This window comes from Megalobrama amblycephala, linkage group LG9 (assembly GCF_018812025.1).
Source record: "Megalobrama amblycephala isolate DHTTF-2021 linkage group LG9, ASM1881202v1, whole genome shotgun sequence".
Taxonomy (NCBI): domain Eukaryota; kingdom Metazoa; phylum Chordata; class Actinopteri; order Cypriniformes; family Xenocyprididae; genus Megalobrama; species Megalobrama amblycephala.
The window spans coordinates 21,080,249-21,102,775 of record NC_063052.1 but is presented as its reverse complement, the minus strand read 5'-3'; the positions used below and the strand labels follow the sequence as shown (position 1 = coordinate 21,102,775).

Below are 22,527 nucleotides of genomic sequence, written 5' to 3'. Positions count from 1 at the left end.
AATGGGACTTCATACCTTTATAATGAAATAGAGATCGCGAGATGAATCCAATCCGTGGCACTTGGGTAAAATATGAATGTCCATTGCAAAACAAAAAAACATGTCACATTTCTTCTGAATGATCTGCTCTCTGTCATCGTTCTTCAAGAAAGGATGCAATCTGAGCAGCGATCGTATCTAACAAACAAATGAGCCTGTGTCCAAAGTATATTTTTTTCAAAATAGTGCAGCAGTTTTTGTTATAATATCCAAGCAGTGCTGTCGGATTTTGATATCCTCCCGCCATTGTCATTGCAGTAAATCTCACAACCAAAACTTTCAGCCTGAGCCAATGCCACGATCCAACAACGTGTGTTCTGTGTCTCTTCTCCATGCATGCACATCTACACAGACACACATCAGTCTCGAATATTATGCAGCAAGCCATATTTTATAATTGTATAAAATAATCGAGCACAAATACGGCTGAGATGCCAAATTCAGCGGCAGCTGAGGTAACATGACGGCTCACAGACAGCAGCGCAATCTACCTGTCACTCAAGTGACCACGCCCTTAATTATGCAGAACTTTAAGGCTTAATATAATTTAAATGGATAAGTTATAAAAAAATTCACCCCCCTCAGAGTTGTCATGAAGGGCAAAAATAGCAGTATAGACCAAAACCACAATTTGAACCAACTTGTAAACATGTTTTTTTCTGCTATAAACTTGGCCAATTTAACATGGGACTCTATGAGATTCTGCTCTCTTTTGGAGCCTGTCCCTAGCAGCCAGTCGATGAATCGCAGTTTAAGTTACTTCCGTATTGGCTTCACGAGAGAAAGGGGGAGGTTGCCGCTTGGTTGCCGCCGATGTAAAATCAGCAACAGAATACACTCCTCTTCAGTTGCCATTTTGATCTGAATATCACGTGACCCGACTCTACTAATACCACCCGACTCTACTACCCCCTGTTGCGTGAGCGGTGTATTGCATACACGCATCGCCCGTGACGCTTGCGTCTGTAACGGAGACCAGCTAGTAGTTGCTGTGCGAGTAAACCTCCTCTGATCTCAAGAGATGCTCTAGCGACTAACGCTAGGGGTTGCAGCCTTTAGCCTCCTTGTTAGAGCGTCCGACTCCCACGCCGGAGACCCAGGTTCGAGACCCGCGCAGAGCGGGGTGGGAAGGACCTGGACTAGAGGGGTTACACGTCCACTGTTTAGACTATGAAAGGGAGTGCGTCGCTCGCATCGCTCGCGTTGCTTGCTCGCGTTTCTCGCGTTGACTATGTAACGGCCCTTAGCCTGACGTGGTCATTCTCAATTCTAGTTCGAATATGAGTCTGATACTGCTCCATTGGGCTTTGATTATGGGGGCGTATTTCAACCGATCCAGGAAAGACCTCAATTGGATAGACCTACAACCAATCAGAGTTACAGAGTAAGTGACGTATGTTGAGCGACGCATAGTTGTCAACAGAACTCTTCTTAGCGACCATCGGGGCCAGCTGATAAATCAAACTTTTGCCGAATCCTGTAGGAAGGACGGCAAAGACATCTTTCCCATCGACAAATGCCTTGATCGCGGTCCTCTGTTCCTTTTTTAAAATTAATGCGCTGTCGATATCTTCTATAACGGACGCGATGGCGGAATCTACACATCTCAGTTCTTCAACAGCCATCATTATTGTAAACTAATAGACCTTTCGCAAAGACCCGCCCCCCTTAGTTACTGTTGCTTTGTCCGACAAGCCGTGGCGCTGTCACGCCACACAGAGTGGAAAATACATCGCGGAGCAAAGAGGAAACTGACAACACATCGACAGACGAGACAGAGCAGGTTACTTATGATATTAAACAAAGTCCCAGCTTTCAAACTGTGTTATTACAAAAATTCAAACAATAAAAACCGTTTTGTGGCTCTTTAATGGGTTGTGACCATGACCGTGACAGATTGCTGTAGCGCCTCAGCTCAAGAGGCTCGTGAACCGATCATCTCTTCCTACTAGTCCATTTATAGCATCAAATAAACATGAATGAACATGAGAATGAATGTTGTTTCAAACGCGGAAAGACGTCAATATGCACAATTTTTCAAGTTTAACTCCACCGAGGTTAATCTTCTAACTCCTGACTGCTTTGTCGGACAAAATGGCGGATGCGGCGTTCTGATTGGTTAGATCGCTTGTCAATCAAACTCCCCAAGCGCTTTTTGATGACGTAGCTGATTACGTTTCTGGTGATAATAGACCCTGTCGGTACACGATCCGTTCCACCTGCACGATCCGTTTCACGCATGCGCGTAATTACGTACAGAAACCTACTAATGAAACACTTGAAGGCAAGGCGGCACATTTGTGTAACGTTAGTTGTATTGTGTTTAACATTTAACAGCGGGTCTATTTTGATGCTTTTAAATGTAGCTTAGGCTATGCATTACGTGGTTACCAATCCAAAATAATAAAGGAGTTGTGAGTCGTTACATGAACATACATGATCAGTTTCCTCATTGTTGGTATAAGGCTTAACTTACTTAACTTGCCGTGTTTTGGTCTGAGGTCAGTATTGTCAAAGACGGTTTGTGTCGTTTTTTTAATTAAAAGCTGCTAATAGTTAACTTTTAAGTTGAGTACTTTTGTATTAGTATGGGTCTATATAGGCTAATATATATAATCTAAATGAGGAAAATAACCCCTTCAATGTTGTTTACAGAAGACAATAAGGAACATAATATGCAATTCTGCCAAGACTATCTGCACTTACATGAAGAAAGAACTAAGAACTACAAACAAGTGTGGGGAAACGTTATAGAGTATTTCAAACTGACAATGGGAATGACTTGAAAGAAGCATGTGTGCACACATTTTACTTAAGAGTTTTATTCACACAAGTTTTATTTAAGAGTAAAAATTCTCTCTCTCTCTCACACACACACACACACACACACACACACACACACACACACACACACACACACACACACACTTTCTCTCTCCCTCTCACACACACACACACACACACACACACACACACACACACACAGAACGGATCGTGCAGGTCGTCGCAAAACAGAATTATCATTTGCGCATGTGCGTTTTCTAAAGAGTCTACTACGCATGCGTAGAACGGATCGTGCAGGTGGAACCATAGACAGTAAAAGAGGGTGGAACGGATCGTGTACCCACCATAGACAGTAAAAGAAATGGACACAGCGACCCCATTGGAACTCAATTGAGTCAAGTGAAGCCCATTTTTAGCGCTTTTTAGCACTTCCGTTTCTGACGCGCAGACTCACACTAGGCTTGATGACGTCAGCAACCTGTCTGACAGATGTAAATCTTCTAGTAGCTGTGCGTGCAAACTGCCATCGTTAATCTTGCAGAGACGGCGAGCTTGAGCGGGGAGTTCTTTGGCGTGAGTGAGCAGGAGTAAGTATTCTGATTAATTAGTTTGTATAGTATTTTAAAATGTAACGCCAGTACGCCATATTAAGATAATCTCCCCGACTGTCTGCGAGCTTCTCCTCATGTCTATACGGTAATTTCTGTACTGTGCGACAGAGAGTCGAGTGGTTATGACGCAATCGTTAGCCTATTTTTACAAAAACTGTTTCTGCGGGGCCATAATGTAACATAGAAGGTAATGGAGCCCTTTATACATTGTCGTGTATCTTTGGAAATAAATAATGGACAAATGGATTCTTTAAACGCCTCAGATGTAAAGTTATTCACTGTCAAAGTGACGCCAAAATGAATGGGAGTCAATGGGGATGCTAACGCAAGTGAAGTTCTGCTACAAGATGGCAGCACGCGGCCGACTTCAACTTCCGGTCGACTTCCTTGGGCACTGGTACCCACAGACCCTTTTCACATGACGTCACACAGCTTCCGTTAGGACTCGATTCAGCGTATTCTCACTTCCGTCAGCATAATACTAGCGCGACTCGAATGAAGTGCACTCAATAGTTGTACATATGCCACAAATGTGGTTAAAGGATGACTGTAGTCGCCTAATTTCATGTAAATTCAAGGTGAGGTATTTGGCAGCCGCAAATCTCAAACAAACTTACTGATCGGCGCGATTTGCTGCTTGAAGTCGGAGGAGTTGAATACGTACTGAAGCTATTCATACACTTTCTGCTGCCCGTACTAACGTGCAAACTTTGCTGTCTTTATTGCAGAAGCTGTTTATATATATTAGTGAAATAAACGCATGTTTCCAACATTTACGTGCATTAAAAAAAACCTCTCATTCAAAGCATAATGTACTACTTATTGCAGTGCCTACCCAGCTAACAAAAAAAGGTCCCCAGAACGTCCCCTGAATGGCCTCTGCGATGGTCCCCCGAACGTCCATGTGTAGGGTCCCCTGGCTGTCCCGGGGACGTCCGCAAAGACGTCCTCCGGACGTTCACGGGGACGTTCACAGGACGTTCAGCGGCCATTCGGGACGTTTAGGGGACTTTCGATTAAGTCCTCTTATTGTTTTTTATTTTACTTCTAGGTTAACAAAAGAACACAAACACGTTGTAAGGAGAAAAATACATTTATTTATTTATAATAAATGACCAGTTTCATAATTGTTGTGCTCTTTCCGTGTGTGTGTGTGTGTGTGTGTGTGTGTGTGTGTGTGTGTGTGTGTGTGTGTTATGCAGTTGTGCACGCGCGTCTCTCGTTGTCAGCTGTGGTAGTCCGATGGCAGTTTTTTCGATGGCTTCTAACCTAAAACGACAAAATGAACACATTCAATAATGTTTCAGGTATCGTTTGTCTATTAAGAAACATTTGTTACTGACAATTTGGATTCGTGAGACCAAGATTAGCGTACATTTGAAGATAGGCCGTAACGGTCAGCCGCGACGGACAACAACTTCAGCAAACGTTTGTAAATGTAATCTTGTCATATAATTTAAACTTTACAAGATAAACAGTGGTTATGGTAGCTAATGTCTGCTAAACTAAAATTTAAAATACCTTTTTGACCGACGAAAGAGAAAACTCAAGGCCTCATCTGAGAAAATCACCGGCAGGACCGTTAACTGTCGAAGCAGCCGAGCGTTGCCATGGATACATGCGCGTAACCTAAATAATGACGTCACTCGATCGTCACTTGCTTGTATCTCACAGTGTGGCTATATTACACTTTTTGCCACATGCTATACCTTTCTTATGTGTAAAAATTAAAGTAATTTTTTTTAAATAACTTTTCTTTAATAAAACCATGTTTGACAGGTATTTATGGGTATAGGAATTGTCTTACCTGTGTTATTTTCCAATTTCTTTGCCAGCAAAGTGCTTTTCCATTCTTCATCTTTTCTTTGGCTGCATTCATCAGTTGAAGTCAATAACATTATTTTAGAGCTCCAGTTCAGGGTGATTGGGACACTTTTTACCATTGAGATGACTTGGATAAAATGTCCCATTCTTATATTATCCCACATCTTATATTCAGTAGCCTACTATTGGGGGGCATCATGATTTTGATGTTTAAAATGATAACTGCTGAAAGCACACATGATCTGATGACATCTTTAATTAGTTAGTAGGTTGAAGTTACTCCATTATTTTTTTCCCATAGGCTAACATGAAAGTTGTTCATTTTTAATATTTACTTCATTTTACAATGAATGGGTAATTCTACAGAAAAGTCAACTTTTCTGTCCCTTTACAGAAATATTACACTTGAAAACACTTTTTTTATATTGAAAACATTTTTTTTTAATATATTTTAATATGAAACAATATTTGAACAATTAAACCTTCTTGTGCATCAATGTGGCAGTATTTGTTTTTTAATTATAAAAATTCCAAACAGCACAGAAGTGCTCGTCCCCACAGTCATGTGGGAAAGTGCTTTATTTTGAGCTCAGAAACAGGGTTTAAATACAATAATGTATGCATAACTGTCAAATATATTATGTAAATTACATAAAAAAACAAAAACAAATGCTGAATAAATATTATAAAATATATATATATAAAAAAACCCTGGTGTTGTGTCACCGGTGTTACCTTTAACAAAAATCTCTTATTTTGAAATAAAAATCACACTGTTGACATCAATTGACTACCTTCTTCCTATTTCCTGAAGATCCATGAAGAAAGACACATGGAAAGTCCACTATCTCTTTTCAGTTATCAGAAATTTTAATTAGAAAATCATAATTTCATATGAAGCTTAGTTGAAGTCACTGGTGTGACCTACTTTATTATTAGGGAATTTTAAAAAACTAGAATACAAATGGATTAAACTACTTAATTTAGTGAATATACCATGATTGACAACATGTGGATTGATACCTTGCAGCAGCCATAAAATGCATTTTTCATGAAAAATGTCACTGGTGTTACTGTCACTGGTGTTGTTTATAGAAAAAAAAAACTTTATTCAAAGCTATTTATTTAGTTATTTTGCATAAAATAGCACTAAATAATGTGATTCTAACTTTTTTTCTTATTGTTAATCCTCCTTTGGTCAGATATGGCTAAATTGAGGGTATTTGGCTAAACTGAGAAGCTGAGAAGCAGCGATTTTACAGACAGCGTATTTTACAGACATTTTTAAAATGTTGTTTATGATCTTTTACTGACTGCTTTCACTAAGTGTCAATGAAAAGTCTTTGATTGTATAAAAAATGTAAAAAATTTAGTCTCCTCTCCTTGATTATAGTTGAAGAATAAGTAGGCTATCTTTGGTCGTATCTGTCACTGGTGATTCATTGTGTCACTGTTGTTACTGTTTTTTGTCTGTCTCATTAAATAAAATGTGTCATATGTGACATGATAATACTTTTACATTCATTGAATTCTGCTAAACTCAAGAATTAAGATGTAAAGGATTGCATTACTTGTTTATAACTGTTTTTCAAATATTTCCATTGTTATAGCAAATACATGCATAATTAAATTAGCATAATTCAATCACTTTTAACTAACCTGATTGAAAAAAAAAAAAAAAACACACATAATCTCCTTATTTTTTTCATTATCTTTTTTTCTGTAACTCTGACTGCATGTGCTGAAAAAAAAAGAGAAATATCATTTTATAAAAATGTTTAAAATGCCAGAGAAGTATGGTAACACCAGTGACAAAAAAATGGTAGGCCTACATGCTGTCTTTAAATGCACAAAATAATAATAATAATAATAAATCATAAAGCTGTCATTTGTATTCATAAAGTCAATGTGTAATATAATAATGTGGTCTAAGTTTAAAACTTAGCAAAAGAAATACATTTTAAGACATTTTGTCATACCAAAAGTGGACTTTTCTGTAGAATGACCCGAATTCGACTACTATTTTTACTTGAAGTAAAACCATAATATCAACCTGCACAACAAAACAATCATGGTTTCTGTAAATCCATTATCATGTTTAAAGGGATTTTTAAGGAACACAACCTCCTTTAAATCCAGTAGGTTTAGTTTCATTTGCCCTTTGTCTGAGTTTCAAGGTGTAAGGTCTGTTGATAAAAGGCAACGCTGTTTTTTTTTTTTACAAGTGTTGTTATGGAAATACCAGATGAGGGACGTCAGTAGGACTTTCGCAAACTGGCAAGGACTTGAATGTCCTCCGAACGTCCGTCAGCGAACGTTACAAAGCGGACCAAACGCGGACGTCCCCCGAACGTCCGCCAGCGGACGTTAAAAAGAGGACCAAACGCGGACGTCCCCCGAACGTCCGTCAGCGAACGTTACAAAGCGGACCAAACGCGGACGTCCTCCGAACGTCCGTCAGCGAACGTTACAAAGCGGACCAAACGCGGACCTTAACGGACGTTCACAACGTCCGGGGGACGTCCCTTGTTTGCTGGGTACAGGCCTATGTAAAATGAGATCAACATAAGCTTATTCTTTTTAAATATCAAAGTCTATTTTTCCACTTTTATTTCTATAAATATAATAATACAAATTGTATTTAATATAATACCATTTCTACATGAAGACTGTTAATGTAAAAACGGACTCAAGTACATGTCATTTTTACCATAGTAAAAAAACAACAAAAAAAAACAAAAAACATCGTCATCATTCATCGCTTTATTGCAGAACAAAACTGTCGCATACAAAAATATATAGAGGATTTACAACAGTTATTGTTATAGCAGCATTAACGAAATCAAATTATTTCTCAAGGGATTAACTTTAAATGAACACATCCGTTTTGTATTTTCAATACACTTCTTACAAATTATACAGTCTTAATATATTGCACCAGTTCAGTTTAAACTGGTATGATGTAAAATTATCTAAAATCTTCACACCATTAATTCTTCTGAGTATGTGGATGTGCTGCTTTCAAGTGTCCATTACTCGTGAATAAATCTCACAAGAACAATATCCATTATCATAGCCTACCAATTTCTAAAAAATAAAGATTTGTTTTAAAAGACAATATTCTTGTTATTCCAAATAGGCTAACAGATTTGTGTGGACACACAATCGTTGTGATAAAACTCAATTCAATGACAATATTGCTAAAATTTCTGCTCGTGGAAACCCTAACCAAGGCAGTTACAGAAAGGAAATAATAAATATCATTACCAGAAGAAGCCGACTATGTAAATCCTTGACATAAACAGTTCGCATTTAAAGTTATTAAAACATTTTCCCGAGAAGTCGCCGGCGCGAAGGTAAGACGGAACAACTGATACACTGCTTTGCGGGTAGGCGGAAGTTAACTGACGTCATTGTGAAAAGGGTCTATTGGCTTGTTTGAGATGTGCCTAGCCTCGCCTGAAGTTCAGCCGAGAGTAGGCGGCTGCAGTTAGGGGAGGAGTGAAAAAAGTGCAGGCAAGACGAACAGTTCTCTGTTCTCGTAGTGGATCAGAACCTACGAGATCAAAGGCGGATATCGCGGGATTCACACTCGTGCGCTATGTTGCTGATAAACTGGATGTAATTTAAGTTCTGTTGCTTTTATATGAAAATAAACATAATGAACAACACACCCAAAGTAGGCTACTTGTTATTTATTTCCATTCGAAAGATGTGTGTATCAATCATTTTTACTTTAATTATAGACATGTTATATATATTTTTTTATAAATGACAACGTTCGCATAACCCATAAAGAGATCACTGTTTCAGAGAGTTTGGGAATATTCACACATTATTTTTACAAATAAAAACATGATATTAGAGTTTTAAAATCAAACATTTTAAATCAGATCAATACATCACGGTTGTTTAAACCAATAAGCTTTAAGCTGTGTCCTCAGCAAGTCGTTTCCCATCGTGCTTTTGGTCAGCGCAGTCGGTGGAGAGCAACTGCGCTCGACTGCAGAATCCGACACGTCCGCCTCGCACTCGCGAGAGGTTTTTGTTTTTGACACAGGTCGGCATGACATCAGAGCAAGGCGGCCCACCCTCGGACACATTTCTAACTGGCATGCATCTCGCGGTGATCACCGGTGATCGGTTCTGCGCAGAATTTGCTCATCTCAAACAAGCCTAATCTGTCAGTCATCGCCCTGACAATGTGATTGGTCCGAACAGTTTCTGTTCGGGTATAATTACTCCTCTACGGATCGAGTCCAGACCATAGACTGTAAAAAAAATATGGACGTAGCGTCCGTGACGTCACCCATAGAGTTCTGAACAGCAGTTTTGACGCATAAATGAGGCCGCGGCCATCTTAGCTGCGCGTCACCGCACGTCACACCCGGATAACTGAAAATGGGCAAAGAGGCAGGGAGGTATGGCAAGCCGTTTTAACATTTAACAGCTAGCCTGGATATGTGTTGCGGATATCTGTATTTTAGTTTTGCCTCGTCGAAAAGAACATTTCGGATCTCCGCAACTACATTCTTCCTATCCATAACTGTCATTTCAGATATCCACAAAGACATTCTTCCTAGGACAAATGACGTCACTTTTGCCATTCATTTGTATGGGGTTTATCATTACAGATATCTATAATTCAGTTGCAGATATCCACTATGTGAATTACGGATATCTGTAACTGAATTGTAGATATCTGTAATTCCAGTTTGAGATCTACAATTTGATTCTGACTAGTCACAACTCCAGTTCAAGATATCTTTAATTCAACTCAATTCAAGATATCTACATGTTCCTTCTCAGATATCTCAAATTAAGTTTTGACTAGGCGAAATGATGTTGTAGATATCTGTAACTGGAATTATGACTAGTCAAAATGGCGTTGTAGATATCTCAAACTGGAGTTAGGGATAGTCATAATTTAATTGTAGATATCTATTATCAAGTTATGGATATCTTGAAATGAATTTTGATTAGAGATATCTGAAATTTGAGATATCTGTAACTTTCATTCCGTCTAGTCAAAATGTAATTGCAGATATCTTGAATTAGAGTTTTGACTAGGCGAAATGACGTTGCAGATATCTTTATGCAAATTAGGCCGGCACTTTTAGGCGGGAGCAGAGCGTGTTATTGTTCTAATCATTCAAATCGCACCTGTTAACTCGTAATTAGCACTGATTGGCACCATGCCATCACTAGTCATAATGATGTTTGAGATATCTTTAACCTTCATTCTGCCTAGGCAAAACTGAATTACGGATATCTGCAATTGTCATTTAAGATGTGTGACGAGTTGAATGTCGTTTTCAATGACGTCATTGCAGATATCTGTAATTCAGTTTTGCCTAGTCAAAACTGCATTACAGATATCTCTATCTGTCGTTTCGACTAGTCACAATTACGTTACAGATATCTCGAATGACAATTCCAACTATCCAAAATGTAATTACGACTAGTCAGAAAGACGTTGGTGATATCTACAACGTTAATTCCGAATAGTCGAACTTAACTTTTAAATGTTAAAACGGCTTGCCATAGGGAGGTGGTTTGAGCTGATGTGACTGGTTGCTGAAACCACGCCCGCTTAGCTCGACGTGACCATGTTAGCAGCAAAGGAGCTATCTATCTTAGATACGATCTAAATTATTAATGAAGATAAGTTTTATCATCAGAACGTTCTAAAGGTTTACTGTCAATCTACGGTGTTTTTTAAGATATAGATGCTCCAACACCAGTAGTGTTGGGTGTGCAAATAACAACATGGAAAATCAAATGGGACTTCATACCTTTATAACGAAATAGAGATCGCGAGATGAATCCAATCTGTGGCACTTGGGTAAAATATGAGTGTCCATTGCAAAAAAAAATTTCACATTTCTTCTGAATGATCTGCTCTCTGTCATCGTTCTTCAAGAAAGGATGCAATCTGAGCAGCCTTTATGTTGTAAAACTGTATACGATCGTATCTAACAAAATGTGCCTGTGTCCAAAGTATATTTTTTTCAAAATAGTGCAGCAGTTTTAGTTATAATATCCAAGCAGTGCTGTCAGAGTTGTATATCCTCCTGGTATTGTCATTGTAGTAAATCTCACAATCAAAACTTTCAGCCAATGCCACGATCCAACAACGCGTGTTCTGTTTCTCTTCCCCATGCATGCACATCTACACAGACACACATCAGTCTCGAATATTATGCAGCAAGCCATATTTTATAATTGTATAAAATAATCGAGAAAAAAAGCACAAAAATGGCTGAGATGCCAAATTCAGCGGCAGCTGAGGTAACATGACGGCTCACAGACAGCAGCGCAATCTACCTGTCACTCAAGTGACCACGCCCTTAATTATGCAGAACTTTAAGGCTTAATATAATTTAAACGGATAAGTAATACAAAAATTCACCCCCCTCAGAGTTGTCATAAGGGGCAAAAATAGCAGTATAGACCAAAACCACAATTTGAACCAACTTGTAAACATGTTTTTTTCTGCTATATACTTGGCCAATTTAACATGGGACTCTATGAGATTCTGCTCTCTTTTGGAGCCTGTCCCTAGCGGCCAGTCGATGAATCGCAGTTTAAGTTACTTCCGTATTGGCTTCACGAGAGAAAGGGGGAGGTTGCCGCTTGGTCCAGACCGAACTCCCCGACCTCAAAATGTTGTGGGCGGGGCTAAGTTCGGCTGGCATTCAGGCTAGTTATCACTGTAAAGCTGCTTTGAATCAATCTCCATTGAGTAAAGGCTATATAAATAAAGGTGACTTATCCCACACAAAACAGACAGAGAAAAGCCCAGAGAAATATGTTTGTATTCTGCAGTTCATTTTTCTGATTCTCAAGCAAAATATATCTTGTTCTATGATGTTTAGATATTTTACTGGAAAAAATATTGATAGGATTTCTTTCAGAGATTACTCAATATATCACAGGGTACTTCAGCTTCATAAAGACTCATTAGGGCCCAGCTTACTGAATGTAAATTCATAGCAATTTTCTGCACATTTATTCAGCAAGCATATAGATTATGAACATTTTTGGTGAAGCAAATCATTATGAAATGTTTTTGAATCAGCCCTGAGGGTCACTCACAACACATTCTGTATCATGTCATCATCTGATCATTATATCTCATTAAATCACACATATTTCCCCTACTCTCTTCTCATATTATCACTTTAATGTGTTCTTTACGGCCACACAAGATGTTAACAGCTAACTAGCAGTGAGTAGAGTCAAAGTGAAAGCTGTGCTGATGGGGGTGATGGCCCATCTTTCTACAGAAGGCTGTCTGGGATAATTACGTCTGGGAAGTTTACTGATCTAAGATCAAGCTCTCTTTTGGACCAATTTCAGTCTCAAGGCTTTAATGATTAAATTAACTTTTTGAAAGACACAAAAAAATGCTTTCTTGAAAAAAATCTAGCCTATAACATAACACATCTATTTTTGTTCTTCAGTTAGAGATTTCAGAACCCGTTCAGCAGAGAGAATACGGCAAGTTATAGGACCATAAAAGCCACAGGACTGCTGTCACATCAGCAGATGAAATATAGCAGTGAGAGCAGTGAAACCTCATATCTTTAAAAGGACACCAGAGATTCCCTCCCATCATCAAAAGACAAGGGAGAGAGAGAGAGAGAGAGAGAGAAAAAGGAGATAGACCAGAACTTGACCTCAGGAAACTGGGTTTTCTAGTCTACATATATTAAGAGGCATGTGTAAATACTTGTGATACTGACATTGTATCAATAGGATCAATCCTCACATATAAATATTGATATGTTTCAATCAGTCATTTTTTAAATTATAGTGAAAATTAATGCACAAAATAAACTTAGTGGGGAAAAATGAACTGGCAGCTCTCATTCAAACAGAGAGAGCTGATATTGACAGAGACAAAATCATCACTATATTACAATATACACTATATTAAAGGGTTAGTTCACCCAAAAATGAAATTTCTGTCATTAAGTACTCACCCTCATGTTGTTTCACGCCCGTAAGACCTCTGTTCCGAGATCTTCGGAACACAAATTAAGATATTTTTGATGAAATTCGAGGGTATCTGATCCACACATAGGCAGCAACGTCATTGCACCTTTTGACATCCAGAAAGGTAGTTGAAAACATGGTTAAAATAGTCAATGTGACTAAAGTGGTTCAACCTTAATGTTATCAAGCGACGAGAATACTTTTTGTGCACAAAAACAAAACAAAAATAGCGACTTTATTCAACAATTTGAACCATTGTCATACGTAGTGAAGTGCAGGCTTCCTTGTTTATGTCCGAATGCTGGCTCATTATTGGCTGGATCCTGTGTCAGCATCACATGCATATGTCATGCTGCTCACGTGTTCAGATTCAGCCAATACTGAGTTGGTGTTCGGACGTAAACAAGGAAGCCTGCACTGAGTTCACTATGACAACGGTTCAAATTGTTGAATAAAGTCGTTACTTTTGTTTTGTTTTTGCACACAAAAAGTATTTTCGTCGCTTCATAACATTAAGGTTGAACCACTGTAGTCACTTTGACTATTTTAACCATGTTTTTAAATACCTTTCTGGACATCAAAAGGTGCAATGATGTTGCTGCCTATGTGTGGATCAGATACCCACGGATTTCATCAAAAAATATCTTAATTTGTGTTCTGAAGATGAACAAAGGTCTTACGGGTGTGGAACGACATGAGGGTGAGTAATTAATGACAGAAATTTCATTTTTGGGTGAACTAACACTTTAAAGGCACATGCAGCTAAATGTGACATTTATTATAATGGGTTTATGTGAAGGTTGTTTTAAGTTCACTTAAATTAAGGTTTTGAGAACAATCGAGAACAATTCATTCAAAGTAAAAAAAGAAATGCCATTAAACATATGCCATCTTTATGCTGTTTCAACATTAAAGAGATACTTCACACAAAAATGAAAATTTGATGTTTATCTGCTTACCCCCAAGGCATCCAAGATGTAGGTGACTTTGTTTCTTCAGTAGAACACAAATGATGATTTTTAACTCCAACCGTTGCGGTCTGTCAGTCGTATAATGCATGTCAATGGGAATTCCATCTATAAGAGTCAAAAAAACATGCACAGACAAATCCAAATTAAACCCTGCGGCTCGTGACGACACACTGATGTCCTAAGACACGAAACGATCAGTTTGTGCGAGAAACCGAAAACACCAACTCTAAAACACCACTATGTCCAACTGCCCTGCACATCTGGTTGGTGAGGTCAGAAAACGCGTTCTGATGATGGAAGTGATCTCTCGCACTTTGCTTCAATGATTGCGAGACATCACTTCCGTTGTCAGAGCGCGTTCAGACCTCACCAACCGGATGTGCAGAGCAGTTGGACATAGTGGTGTTTTAGAGGTAAAAAATTATATAAATACTGTTCGGTTTCTCGCACAAACTGATTGCTTTGTGTCTTAGGACATCAGTGTGTCGTCACAAGCCGCAGGGTTTAATTTGGATTTGTCTGTGCATGTTTTTTTTTTTACTCTTATAGATGGAATTCCCATTGACATGCATTATACGACTGACAGACCACAACGGTTGGAGTTAAAAATCATCATTTGTGTTCTACTGAAGAAACAAAGTCACCTACATCTTGGATGCCCTGGGGGTAAGCAGATAAACATCACATTTTCATTTTTGTGTGAACTATCCCTTTAATTTGGAGTTTTAATGTGAAAATATGTATTACAATATAACAATATTTTACAAATTTTAATGTGTGTAATTAATTGTGAAAAATTACAGAAAATGTGATTATATATTTTTTTTATCTATTGACAGCATAATACACAACATCCCTCCAAAAATGAAGATATATTGATTAAATAACTTAAACTATATAGTTCAAATCATTTACTCACCCTCCGGTCATTATAAACATGACTTTCTGTATTGATTTATACACTACACTCCAGAAAAGGGAAGAGTTTGTGTGAATTTCCTCAAAATAAAACTAACATGAACAAGAGTAAACAATGAAAGAATGTACTGTAATTACAGTCTGGGAGAAGGCTCTGACCTTGGGTGGTTTGAAGGGGTAGTCTCGTGTGAAAGCGTTGTCCAGGAAGAACACTCCTCCCTCATACACTGAACCTGGAGGACCCAGGATAGTGGACCTCCATCGTAGACATTGTCTATAGGGCCGGCACTGAAAATAAATGCAAAGAAAAGAGCTGCACTAAAACATTAGATTGATTCAAAAAGATGCAGATTATGCAATCATTTTTAGTGTGACATAATCTTTGAATATGAACTGAAAATGTGTGTTTGTGGTGAAAACTGCCAGGCACTACCATGTGTGGTAATGGGAAATTATGGGATAACATTACTGTGCCAAAATATTTGGCTACCAAAGCTTGCTGGAACTGAGGACAGCTATTCTATTAGGCTCATATGTGGATTTGGCTCTTGACAAAAAGCCTGAAGGAAAGCTAATAGAAAGCTATATCATAATTTTAGAAATCAGAATCAATCCCAATGGGAGCAAACATTATCCTATACTGGATCAGTAGAAATTCATTCATTCATTCAGGATTTTTAACTGCAGGGCACAGATGTATATACTGTAAGTCTGTGCATGTGTAAGCAACACAATCTAGGTTTACACTTCGTTTCTTGATCATGTAGCTAATATGAAGATACTGTGTATAAAACATTGAGGTCTCATTAAAGCAAACATTTATTTTACACATAAAAATGCACCGATCTTATTACTGAGAGTGTTTATGCATTAACAACAATTATTTAGTGCCAGCATCTGCCAATGAAATCCCATTTTTTTGTTAGTTTGACCAGAGGATCAAGAGTATCCACCTCACCATGCGCACAAAACAAGGTATTTCCTGGAGCTCTGTATAAATGCCAATATCACAACATGCAACAAACAAGAGATCGACTAGTCGGGACTGGGAGTCTGCTCACAAGCAATCTCCTCTCCAGAGATATTTCTGTCCACAGACACACATGGAGAGAAAAAAGAATAAAAATAGAGAGAAAAAAAACAGGAACTATTAGCAGCAGCCTCTGTTCAGAAACTATCTTTGGCTTCCTCTACTTCAATGTGTGTGCAGACAGGAAGTGTGAGAGAGGATTTCCTTGTCATCATCAGTTGTTCTATTTGAGTGCTTAAACACTCACGTTTCTTTTCTTTTTTTTCTCAAAAAATTAGATTGTCCTCCAGATGTTATTTTTGTTTTAAATCCACATGTAATTTTCACCAATTTTATTGAAGAAAACAAATGAATTAAATAATTAAAAATGAATAAAAACAGACTGATGTGCTCACTGACAATCATGCTCAGTATTTGACTTTGCACTTAACAGATTTGTACAAGGCAGCAGAAGTCTGGAAATTACCCATATCTCCAGGCAAGAAAAAAACAAACAAAAAAAAAAAGATTTGTGGCTTCGCTGAAGTCTTGTGTCAGCAAAAGTCTTATGTGTGAATGAGCAGAAATTAGGCTAGGAGCTCCATGACCCTGGTGTACATCACACATCCTCTGACCTTTCCATAAGCTCAAACTAATTGTAACAAGTCCCCATTGGTTCAGGCAATGTTGCCTAGCAACCTCTCCCAAGGGGATGAAAAATCCCTGTTTTACTGCAGGGGAGGATTTCCATGGTAACAACACCAATCCGTCACGACAGGATGGGAATTCTGGTGCTGTTTGGAATGACAGAGGGTGAATGGACCTGCAGTACTATTTGTCATTGAGAAAGCCACTGATAGATATAAGGCAATAGACTAGACCAGTTTAACAACATTGTCAATATGAAAATAAATTCATAAAGAAATCATTAACTATGATTATGTCACTCTTGGAGCAATGATCAATTATATGAAAATATTCGAACTCACACACTGACCAAATACTCATATCGCTCTGCACAACTCTTCTTCTCGCATTTTATTAAACTCAAATTAATGAATTAAACTCAAATTAATATTTTATGAATTTATTTAACTTATTTAAGAAGGTGTGCAATCTCTGCAAGCGCTGTGAGTTTGGATTGCTTAGAACGTAGATTTGAATATGCAACATATGACGACATCTTCCAAATTTGTAATAAGAATAGTTTACAAATCTGTTGTCAACAAAAGAGAAGCTCTCCCAGCAGTTTTCTGCCAAAATAAAAACTCTATATTTTAAACGTTCAAAAGCAAAAAAAAAAAAAAAAAAAAGAATTAAGAAAATTAAAATTTTGTATTTTAATTCTACTGTTTTTCTGTAATAGAGAGTAAAGAATGTGATGTAAAATGCATTTACAGCAAGAAGAACATATCTTGCTATATTAGTGCAAGTGAAAGTTGTGAAGTATAGTTGACAATATATAGATATACTGAGACATGTAAGCTCACATGTAAGCTCAGCTTTATCTACCGATTCCAAAGTGTATTTATATTTCATATTTGTATATATTTATGTTCATTGTTAAACTATTGTTTAACAATTATCAATTGTTAAACTAAAATTGCTCATGTGTAATGGATTGAGGGTATATAATAATTGTATAAATAATAAAACAATTATAATAAATAATTATAACTAATATCCAGACAATTTATGTAGTTTATGACAATTTAAACTATGTAGTGACCTTTAATTTAGAGCAAGAGAAACTTGTTTAAGGTCTCTTACCTAAAACATAACCTGTCCCGAAGTAGGTTAGCTGAAGAGCGCTAGTTAGTATGGTGATGAAAAAAGCCGAGCCACTTTCATGGTGCCTAAAACTCAGAGAGTGCTCAGAGTTTGGCGCAAACTAAAATGAAACATACCTAAACTGGCTTCATGGTATAGGCCCTATAAGAAAAACTATTTAAATCAATAATTAATTGACCTAAATTAAATAGTTCAGGAGCCAGACAGGAGTAAGCCAAATTACAATAAACCTAGATGTTGGTTTTTCATGTTTTATGGGGACATTCAAAATGATTTGCATACTGTACAAACTGTATATTATATCCCCAAATGATTTGCATACTGTACAAACTGTATATTATATCCCCTAACCTTAAACCTACCTCAGAAAACTTAATGTATTTTTAGGTTTTCAAAAAACATTGATTTGTAAGCTGTTTTCCACATGGGGACCAAAAAATTGTCCAAAGAATTTTGGATATTGCCATCTTTGTGGGGACATTTTGTTCTTTCTTTCTTTCTTTCTTTCTTTCTTTCTTTCTTTCTTTCTTTCTTTTTTTTTTTACTGTATTTCCTTCCGGTTTCCCTTTGCTGTAGTCACTAGTTTGTTTCCTTAGTAACTGATTATGTTGTACACCTGTTTCTAGTTTAGCTCTCAATATCCTGTGTATATGTGCCCTCAGTTTGTTCTGCCCTGTCTTCAGTATTGCCTTTGTGATGTGTGCAAAGCTCTTCAGTTTGTTTTCTCTCTGTGTTTGTTTTCTGTGCCTTTGCCTTTATTATTGTAAATAAAGTAAATGCTCAAGATTCAGATCTACATCTCCTCTCCTCACCTTGACCCAGCCATGACAAATTCATCATAACTCTATAGGACAATGAACGATTAGCTGCATTTCTGCTGTCAGGCCAAAAGTGTGTAGTAGTGCTAGTGCTAGTGTGTACCAGGGTCATCAGTCGCGTTGCCACTGTCACTTCCGGGGCTTGACTAGGGCCTCTTCGGGCTTCCTTGGGGTTAATGGACAAGGATTGTCAGCCCGCCGAATAGCTAGGTCCAAAGTGGGCCAATTGGGGCTTGATAAGTGGTCATGAACAAAGGGGGAGTCAGGAGAGGGTCGACACTCCTGCTCATTAGGGCTGAAATGATTAGTCGACATTATCGACAATGTCAACAATAAAAAATTGTTGACAGATATTTTTGTTGTCGAATAGTCTTTTGATCTCATACGACCTATTTGAAGGGCCTGCAATAACGCAGTTTGACCAGTGGGGCGCTGTAGCGCAATAATGCAGCCCTCCCGGATCCAATCCAATAAAAGAAGACAGCGCTTTGGAGTGCATAGTGCCAACAAAGTCGAACCCATAAAATGTGGGAGATTAACATAGCATAAACACAACCAACATAACACTCAGCATAACTACAAAAAAATACTGTCATGCACCAACTTTTATTCAAACTCACTGTTCTCACGCCACACGTCCATTTTCTCATGCAGTGAAAGATACACAGCAGAGCAAAGAGGACACAGACAACGTGCCGACAGATAAGACAGATCAGGTTACTTCTGATATAAAACAAAGTCGCAGCTTTTAAATTCTGTCAATTTTACTACGGGATTCAAACAATGAATGTGGTTTTGGCGCTCTTTTTAACGTTGTGTGACAGATCACTGTAGCGCCTTAGGTCAAGCGGCACGTGAACCTATTATCTCTTCCTCTCTGTTATTACAGCACGAAAAAAACATGAATGAACATCAAAAAGTATGTTGAAAGATACAGTATAACTTACTGAAATGAATCCATCTCTAATGTAATCACTTAATCAGAGTTTTAACCGCAGAAAGAAGTCAATAAAACAGCTCGCAAACAAATATGTCACAAAATGTTACATTTAGCTAGTTACATCAGAAGAAGAATAGCATCTACACTTATATTAGTCTCTCTGTTTATCCCGAGGTTTACCGTAGTCAACCGGATCCGGGTCATATCCAGGTGAGATCGAGGACCCGCGCCTTGACACGACCACAACCCAGCCCTGAAGTATCAGCAGAGATTGAGTCAACTAGATCATCCACTGTGAAGTCCTCATCAACACGACAGCCAGTGGCACAGTTCCTCAACAAACCGTCCATACCGGCGTGATGAATATGATCCTCAACTGGATGGAACTGAAATAAAAACTTTGAATGTTGCGATCCTATCGGACTTATGATAGCTACCTGAATTGTTACAAAGCACTGTTTGCCAAAGGAGAACTGGCCCCCCGACTAAGCCTGGTTTCTCCCAAGATTTTTTTCTCCATTTTAACACCTGTTTGCCACCTGATGTCACCTGTTGGAGTTTGGGTTCCTTGCCGCTGTCGCCTTTGGCTTGCTTAGTTGGGGACACTTGACATTTGATATTCAACAGTGCTTTGATCTGCCTGCATTGACACCATTTTCTTTAAGAGCTGCTGTGCAGCCAAAATTATATACCAGTTATCACTGCTTTGACACAATCTGCATTGTAAAAAGCGCTATATAAATAAAGGTGACTTGACTTGACTTCTGAGGAGGAAAGAAAACCTGAAGGAGATTGGTCTATTCAGTTGGCTTGAAAATCATTAAAAATACACTTTCAGAAGCTGAAGTGATTTCCTTGTTTTATTTACTAGTTAAAGTACAGTGTAACTCAATATTTTAACTAATTGCTAAAGTGGAATAATCGAACAAAGCCTACTGATTAATCAGTGTAATAATCGATGATTAGTCGATTAATCGTTTCAATAATCGTTAGATTAATCGATTATCAAATAATCGTTTGTTGCAGCCCTACCGCTCATTTCCCATACCAGGCTCTACCAGCTCACCATTTAAGACAAATTTCCAGTGAGAATTTGAAATTCCACTTGGTTCCAGGGGGCACCGCAATACGACTGAAAGGGCACTATACTATACTACTCAGGACAACCCCCCCACTCCCACTGCCTCTGGTGAATAACTGATTGAACTTGTTCTAGCTCAAACAAATAACCTGTTTTATAAAGCCGTGTCATTAAGAGTGTAGCCAAACATTCCTATTCAAACACACCACTGTGTGTACACATATCTGACGGCCATCACACACAGATTAGATTTAAAATAAAGGTCAAGAGTGTTTGTAACATATCAGTAAACACTAATAGTGAAAGTATGCAGTGGTGACTATGTTAAGTACTGTAGCATTTATTTACACAGTGCAGATATGGAGTATACGAGAACACACTGATACAAAGAGACTCCATGGCATGTTCTTTCACTCAGTAAAATAAACATGCCCTTTAATAACTGTTAAAAGTAATTTGGCCAGGGTTCCCACACGTTTTGCCCAGTGATTCAGATACTGCAGCTATGTACGGTACTGTCATTTCTTATCTATATCAAACTCACTATAATCACTTTGATTCCGTCTAGAAGTGTAATCTGGCAGTCACCAATCCAGAGGCTGATATCCATTCTTGTTGGGAAAGTGGCCAGAGTCAGTTTCGTTCAGCTCAGTCCGTGCCAGATCGGTAACGGAATCCCTGAACAGCCAGTGCTCGCTTTATGTCCTGACACATGCAGACCTTTAACCAGACGCCCTCCAAAATGCCTCATGGGAATCCAACAACAGCTGCCCTTGTGCTCATTTACACACAGCCATTAACTTCTGTTAAAACCACATTCATATATTTGCTGTTCATAAAGCGATTGAGAGATGAAAGGAGAGAATATGCCATTAACCGGGTGTAAGGGCAACGGTTTAGTGAAGAGACACACAAAAGGGCACATTAACAATTCAAGAGTGCTGGAAGCACATCTCACATGAGAGGTCTGGGAAACCTGGATGCCCGCTGAGACAATTACAGAGAGATTTGCAGTCTGTTATAGAGAAGTGGCCTTGCTCTTTCAGCTGTTGGTTTGAAACACCTGAATTTGCTGATTATAAGCTGTGGAGACAAGCTGCAGAAGACACAATACACAGCTTTCAATTTGCAGGGTCTTTATGCAGTGTTCACTGCTCCCTACACACTAATTTGTGCCAAGTTCACTTCACTTGACAAAATATGTCCATTCAAAATCCCTGCAAAGTCATCAACGGAGAACACACGCTAGCCCAGGATTTCTTCTCAGCCACCCACTGCAATCTGTGAAGCACGTCAGCTGATATTCCCACCTGCTATTTACTAGCTTGGTGACACCTCTGCTTATCTACACACACACACACAAAACAGGTTGACCTAGTGAGTCAGATAACTACAGCTAGTGAGCTCATTATAAATGACTGGAAAGGATTCAGCAGTGAGTCTATGAGGGATGTTTGAGATAATAGTTTGTCACGATTCACTGTCAGTATGGGTGCACTCAAGGGAAACATGCAAATGTAAAATAGATGTTTAAATAGATTTAATTCTATTGACCATCTATGACTATAGTTCAATTGTCTCTGTGTTTGACACACAACTAACTACCCCCGGAACTAACAATAGTTAAAAGATAAAACAGGATAAATTTGCCCCCAGAAAAAAAACAAAAAAACATCTGAAGACATCCTCATTTGGAAAAATTGGACTACATGTATTTATTTTTTATTTATATAGGAGATT

At 38.3% G+C, this 22,527-nt stretch overlaps 1 long non-coding RNA gene and 1 pseudogene across 1 annotated transcript; both read right to left on the bottom strand.

Annotated features, from left to right (window-relative positions):
• LOC125276225 overlaps positions 1–18,774 on the bottom strand; it is a 28,893-nt pseudogene extending 10,119 nt beyond the window's left edge.
• On the bottom strand, positions 4,578–5,797 carry LOC125275267. Its single transcript, XR_007186415.1, has 3 exons — positions 5,242–5,797; positions 4,956–5,063; positions 4,578–4,703 (listed from the first exon to the last, which is right to left on the bottom strand). It is a non-coding gene; the product is annotated as an uncharacterized LOC125275267 (long non-coding RNA).
• Positions 18,775–22,527: the final 3,753 nt, after the last annotated feature.